The sequence below is a fragment of the Apium graveolens genome, chromosome 10 (assembly GCF_009905375.1).
Source record: "Apium graveolens cultivar Ventura chromosome 10, ASM990537v1, whole genome shotgun sequence".
Lineage (NCBI taxonomy): Eukaryota > Viridiplantae > Streptophyta > Magnoliopsida > Apiales > Apiaceae > Apium > Apium graveolens.
This window is the reverse complement of record NC_133656.1, coordinates 96,140,213-96,148,350: the sequence shown is the minus strand read 5'-3', so window position 1 is coordinate 96,148,350 and position 8,138 is coordinate 96,140,213.

Sequence of the window (8,138 nt, the reverse complement as noted above, 5' to 3'; positions counted from 1 at the left end):
TAACAAATTTTATTATAATTATATTAATTTTTATTCTTAAATTTTCTTGGTGTCGTTGAACTTTTAGTTTAGGAATGTCGTAAAAAAAATTCATGTTATAGTTTAATTGTTAAAAATTATAAATATTCTTTGTCGTCAACTTTTTGTTACTTCGACTTTTATTTGAACGTCTCAATTTGTAGTAATTATTTTCAATTAAAATTTAATTTAGTAAGCTTTATATTGTAAAATTTTCATTTGAACAAACAAACAATTATGAAAATTGTAATAAGATTTCTTTATAAGATGAGAACATGTTCGTTTCAAAGTTTGTAATTATACGACATAAGTTAAACTAAAGTTTGTAATTTGAAAATTTTCAATTAATTTATTAGATACATTCTGAACTTTTCTTTTGTATTTATTTAATTTTATAGTGACTGATTTCTCTAACCGGTTCCTTAACGTTGACATCCTTTTAACTCTTCATTTTTGAAAATTGTCAACTCCCCCTGCTGAGCTTTTTCTAGTGAGCCGTTCTCAGTACTATTCTCTTTACTTTTTTAGTACTATTATCCCCTATGCTTTAAACCAACTTATCGCATGTTTTCAATAAAAAAATATACCAAAGTGTCAAAATCAAATAAAGTGCATAGTTATTTTGGAGGGAGAAATATATTACATCTTTTATTCATATTTTTCTTTAAAAAGTTAATTAAATTGGCAATTATTAAAAAAAATTGATAATAAAAAATTAACAAAATGAGTGTTCAACCAACTTAGACCTCCGGTAAGAAATGACCAACATATACTTATTCTTTATTGATACAAATCTATTATATATATAATAGAGCAAATATGAGGTTTGTGAGACATTTTATTCATATTGAAATTACTATTTTGCCCCCACATTATTATATATTAATGATATTGTATTTAATGCACATGTATTAATTGTATCTAATTTATGTACATGTATTAATTAGTCATTATTACATCTAATCATTACAATTTCATTATTTATATTAACAATTTAGTACTTTATAATAAATTTTACATTTACCTCATTATAATTTTAGCACTAATTGATAACACAATATTTGGAATTTATTATTTTGAGGGGATATATTTATTACATCGATTATATTCAAGGAATGACACTAATAGAGTTAGTAGATTTGAGCACGGAAAATATAAAATAAGTTTTACAGGTAGAGGTAACGAAGATTATTATAAGAATATTGTCGGCCAAAACTAAACATAAATAGAGTCGAACCGGAGTTTTTATAAATGGAGAATTGATTATGACAAAGATTGTTATTCGTAGGTTGAAGAATTTTTTTAATAAATTTGGAACGAATTAATTTAGGGGGTTTATGAGACATTTTATTCATGTTGAAATTACAATATTGTCCTATATTATTATATATTAATGATATTTTATTTAATGCATATGTATTAATTATATCTATTTATTTGATAGGAATTGAATTTAATATGCATGTATTAATCTTTATTACATATAAGCATTACAATTTAATTATTTATATTAACAGTTTAGTACCTTACATTAATTATATTTATCAGATGATAATATTAACACAAATCGATAATACAATATTTAAAATTTATCATTTTGAGAGAATATATTCATTATACCAATTATATTCAAGTAAAATCGTTGTTAGAGTTAGTGCACTTGAGTACGAAAAATGTAAAATATTTTTAATGATAACGGTACTATAGAATATTATAATAATATCGTTCGATCAAATTAGAGTTTCGTAAATACCAAATCTATTATATATATAATAAAGTAAGTAGGGGGTTTATTGAAACATTTTATTTCTTATAAAATTACTAAAATACCCCTCATAATTATATATGTTAATAACTTTTCATTTAATATACACGTAATAATTACAACTAATATGCATGTATTAATTAGTCTAACTCATTATTACATATATTTATTTTTATTTCATTTAAAACAATTTTTAACTATATATATAGATTACATCTATCTTAATAATTTTAAAACTGAACATGATTTTAACATAATTTTAAAAATTTATTATTTTGAATGAATATGTTAATTATAAAGACTATTTTTAAGAAAAAAATAGGTTAGTGTATGAAGAATTCAGCGTGAAGAGCATAGTTTATTTTTTATACAAATAGTACAAGGAACTATTATAAGAAAGTATAATTGACATCATACTTCTAAAACAAAATGTATACAAATATTAGATTGAAAGATATACATGATAGAATGCTGAAAATTTTAAACGTATTTATATATAATAAATATCGAACTTTCATGTATATAAGAAAAACAGTTGAGCAAATTTGGGGGTCATTAATCATATGACACATATTCTGAGGAGATCATTAATCCCACAATACGAATCAGGGTGAAGAGCACAAATTATTTTTATGCAAATGATACAAGAAACTATTATAAGAAATCATAATTGTCATCATACGACTGAAACTAAACATACATAAATATAAGATCGCAAGATATATGTGATATAATACTTAAAGTTTTAAACATATTTATACATAACAAATATCGAACTTTCATGTATATAAGGAAAAAAATTGAGCATACTTGTAGGGTCATTAATCGTACGACACAAACTCCTCGAAGATCATTAACCTCAAAACACATATTTCCGCCAAGATCAATAATCATGTAACTTATTTATCACACAATTTATTTGATTTTTGAACAAACTCGTGCCTTGCACGGGTTAAAGAGCTAGTTTAACATAATAATTTAATGCACATTGTCACCTTGACAGCTTCATTTATTTTCTCCCATTCACCAAATCAAAAGAAAGTATGTGCACACCCAAAATATATATGTGAACATTCTATATTTATACTGATATCAAAACATTCTTATATATATATATAAAATTTAAAATATACTTTTATGTTCAATAAGGATAAGATTGTATGCGTATGCACATATAGATGAGCATTCCCAAAACAAACATGACTAAAAAACTGTAAAAGTAAACATGTTGCGAAGAAAAGAAAATAAGTTGAACCGACACGGAAACGGAAAGGAAAATGTTAAGAGAAATGTACTTTAAACGTGTGCATCCATTTCAAGTTTCAACACATGCATCCCTAACCATAAAGTTTGATATGCATTTTTGTCCTTTTTACCCCTTTTAAAGCTTTGAGTGAATGAGGGTGACCAAACATACAGGGTACTTGATTTGGATTTTCTAAATAAATATTACTCGAAAATTATAAAAAATTAATAAATTGGATTGTATTTAATTCAAATTTTAAAAGTTCATTAAAATTTAATAAATTGTAGAATATTTCATTCAATTTTAATTTTAATAAATCTATTAAAATTTAATAAATTTTAAAGTTATAGTGTATTTAATTTAAATTTTAAAAATTCCATTAAAATTTAATGAATATATACCAATAAGCTGTATAAAATGATCCAATTTTTGTTTAATAGTCTTTTCAAATTCCCACTTATTCCAATTAGTACAAAAATTCAACTGGTTACAAAGACCTTAGTAAAAAAGAACTCAACTTCATTTTTTTTATCAAGAGCACATGTCAATCACTATAGTACTAAAGTTACATGTTCATTGATTAGGTACAATTGGTAACCTGAAGATGTAACATAAGTTAGATAAATTAGTAACATTAATAGAATTTTTTTATTCTCAGAACAAAATATACAACTTCAGACCTTGAATCAATAATATTAAATCCAGTCATTCCTCTTACATATTTTTTTTATCTGAAATCAACAATACAAAATTTAGATTTATGTTCAATGATTGAATCACTTCGACTGAGTTGAAAATAAAGAATTCAGCGCCCTTCCGATTTCCTATCCAAAATCAATCATTTTATGAAAATTGTGACCAATAAAATAAGTGACTTTCAAATTCAGAGGTGAAATGTGCATAATGGGTAAGTTGCAGAGAAGAAATGAAAAAGATGAATGACAATCTACATCGTATAACATGAAATGATCAAGAATGTTACATTAAAGAGAGCTCTACTGAGTTTATATATACAACTTAAGAAGTTTATGCACATCGCAATTCTAACTAACTTATAACAAACTCTAATGTAACAAACTATGAAGCCATGGTGATGTATAAGCACTGTGCAACATTCTCAGCATCTTCTTTATATTTACTAGTATGCTTATTGTATATAACAACAATGACCAAACAAAAGCATAAAAAAATCCACAAGATGAGTTATTTTCACAAAATACCAATCTAAAGCCAAATGGTCCGATTAACGTTAAGAGAAATACATATCAAGCAAATCTATGTATTCAAGAAAAAGAAAAGAGTCTTAGCACATCTAGCTTTCAAGGCATCAGTATCATCATTGTGTTCCTGGGTGATAACATCATCAAATTATTAATATATTCAAGTAATTGAGAAAGTTATAAGAGTTGGTAGCAAGTACAATTAGCGATCAACCAAAGTATAAATTAGAAAAAAAATATCGAACTATACATTCAAGTTATTGTTATGATCAATCTCAAATAATGTCACATAAAATACATAAAAACAATATCAAGCTCTATTCAGACTATAATCAAACACCTGACATCCAAGCATTTATATCAAAACACATACTAACAAAAATCTGTAAAAAATAGATAGCAACTTTTCAACTTAATGTATATACCTCAAGAACATGATCATCGACATAGCTCTAACCAAAAGCATTGTATTACAACAAACGAAAATTATAAAATTGATACAATAAATGAATGAACGATAACTTTATGCACAAAATTACATACCACCCTTCGTTGTAATAAATCTAAACATGTCACCAACAATATATTTCATAAAACCCGCAAATGTAAATCATGGTTATACATATACCATTCAAAAATTATATAAGCACAAAAATATATAGAGATACAACTGATATACACGAAAAGAAAATGAGAGAAAAAGGTACTGAGTTGAATGTATGAAAGAGAAGAGAGGGATGTATATATTGAATTTTAAAATCCAGATCCAAGTACATAAATCAGAAAGTGGGGGAAATTCTGATGATTTTAAAATTTGAAATCTAGGGAAATGTGTATCATGTATACGTCAGTATGTAACGTGTGTTGAATTGAAACAATGTTTTCAATAGAAAATATCTGATGAAGAAGAAAGAGACATGCACCTGGGTTATTTTTTTGGAAAATAATTAAAAGTATTATTTTTAGACTTTTTCAATGGCATTCAGTGTAATTAAGTAGCAAGTCCTAAGGGGTGTAAATGATCATATTTTCCTTGGATTCGGGATTTATTATATAGATAGATTTTTATTGAAGCAAAAGGTATTACTTTAGTTAGGGAATGTGCCACACCATTACCTTCTCACTTAATATAAGACCAAGATACCAAATTAAAACCTGTAGTTGCAGCTAATATGTCTCCTAGTAAATTATTCAGGTCTGTGAAGTAAGTTAACACTTTGTTGAATCTCGAAATGATCTTCAGGCAGTTTGATTCCATCACCATATTCATCATATATACAAAGCTTTTGAGCTAATCTAGCGCCAAATAGAAGAGCTTTGCATTCTGCAATTTCTGGAGGCCAAGTTCCCCTCATCCTTTTAGTTCCTGCAAATAATACCTCATCAGAATAGTCCCGAGCAACAACACTTGTGCCTATCCATCCATATTCACTAAGCGATGCATCCGAATTTATTTTAACAACATCTCGGGGGGGGGGGGGGGTTCCAAATGTTTGAACTTCTGGTATTTGAATAAAACACCACACCGTGGATTCTGCTTTGGTATTTGTCATGATCTTCAACTAGACGTCGAGCCCTTTCTATCTCTGCCAGATTTGATATCTCTTTATTGTTGAAAACTTTTTCATATCGCCTATTCCAGATAAACCATAACAAAGCATCACCCATTTAACGATGTTTCTCATTTAGCTCATTCTAGGCCATATATAATGTCTTAAAATCACCAAACCCATCCTTGCAGGCTAATTCTTCGCACATGCTTTCGCCCATATATCTTTCACAACAGGGCATGCGAAGAACGTATAATTAATGTCTTTAGTCTGAGAATTGCATAGAGGACATAAATTATCGACTAACATTCGGTGCTCCTTAAGACATCGAACTGGTAAGGATTTCGTGCACGCTCTCCACAAAAAGTGTCTCACTCTTGAAATTATTTTTAACTTTCAGAGATTTACCCAATCCTGATGAAAGTTATTAAATTTGCATGATTTCCCAAGCATATAGGCCGTCTTACCTGAATACACCCCCATCTTTAGAGTATGCCCAAATAAAACGGTCTTGTGGATTACAACCATTAATGGGGATTGTAATGAAACATTTCCTGTCCCTCACATTAAATATAATTTCAATAAGATCATACTTCCATTCTCGTATTTTAGAATCGAGATCAACTCACAGACAAGTTTCAGGGCACTATTACGTGGGGTTGTAATGTGTGATCCCTGCTTATCTACAGCCCACAGGTCATTGCAGATATCAGTATTTGCTCCAATCCCCACTCTCCACACTAGCCTTTCTTTCATAAGAGATTTAGCAACCCAAATGCTGCCCCATGAGTAACTACAAGATAGTCCCAATGAAGAGTTTAAGAGCCATTCTGATAATATTTTTGTTTGATAAGTGCCATGCTAGTTTATCTAGAAGGGACTTGTTAAAAACTTTCATATCACGGAAACCAAGACCTCCCAACAGGGCATGTATTAATTCCGAGCTTTACCAATGGACCTTGCGTTTATTATTATTATCACGACCCCACCAAAATCTTAATGTCAGGAACCGAATCTGGTCAAGAACTCTGGACGAAATCTGGTAAATATTAGAATATTTTATAATATTCACAAATATGGGCTTATAAATTAAAGACAATTATATTTAATATTTATTCTATATTTGAACTAATTAAGTTATCTAAAATAAAGGGTCCAATAACATCTTATTCGGTATGGGCTTTATTATGTGTAATACCTGATAGGAGTCTGATTAGGGTTAATGTGTTCTAATTAGACTGCTATATAAAGAACATAATAGGATTTTCATCCCCGAGACTATTCATAATTTCTACTCTTCCATTCTCATAAGTTCGAGTGAGATACAGATAGAGCTCGAATCAAGTCCGTGCAAGATCGAGTCCCACAGTCTGTATTTACAATCCGTATTCATATTAATCGTAATGAAATTAGGTACACTTCCGTATTACAGCTTATTAAGTAACCTTGATAATATCGTTTAAGATGATCCTGATTATATATTTAGATCTAACAAGTGATATCCGAGACTATCTTATATCGAGTTATTAGGATATATTATTGTTCTCTTTCCCTGATTAAATTATATATATTTTATCGGGTTTTTTTCCTCATTGAAATCTGAGAAACCATGTTGATTGTATGCGTTTTTTTCGATGTCATAAGCATGCGTATTACACTATGTATGTACGAAGTGATATATAATAAATTTTAATTGTGCTATTTATTTATATGGTCAGCGCATATACTGCACTACATCTAATTGTCACGTATGAAATCAGGCCGGTAATGTACATGTTAATGTCAATTTTGTATAATTATGGTTTAGTAATTAGTATGTCATTGATTATCCAATATGGTTAAATGGACTGGGCATATTATTTAAATTGATTTTATATTTATGATTGACATATACATGATTAACATGACTAATGTTCTTTGGCAATTTTTTTAATTTGATTATACAATGGATATAATATATCACCTTGGGCTGAAAATTAGTGACCAAATCCTGTATTTGTTTTTAGCTTGTACTGAACATGGCGCCATCATGAGAACTTTTTTTATTCTCATTATGCGTATTTATTTAGCTTGATCACTGTGATAAAATTTTATTTTTATTAACCCGTGATCATATGACTTCCGTCTTGATCACTGTGATAAAATTTTATTTTTATTAACCCGTGATCATATGACTTCCGTGTTTCCATCGTCAATTAGGTTAATTTTTTTTAAGGAAATGGTACAAGTATTTAGTTGTAAATAATATTAACATATTAGGTGAATTTATTTTAATAATTTTTACAATATTGCGGATTTTGGGCACAATTTTTTTTAAAAATATTTCCTTTTTAGAAAAA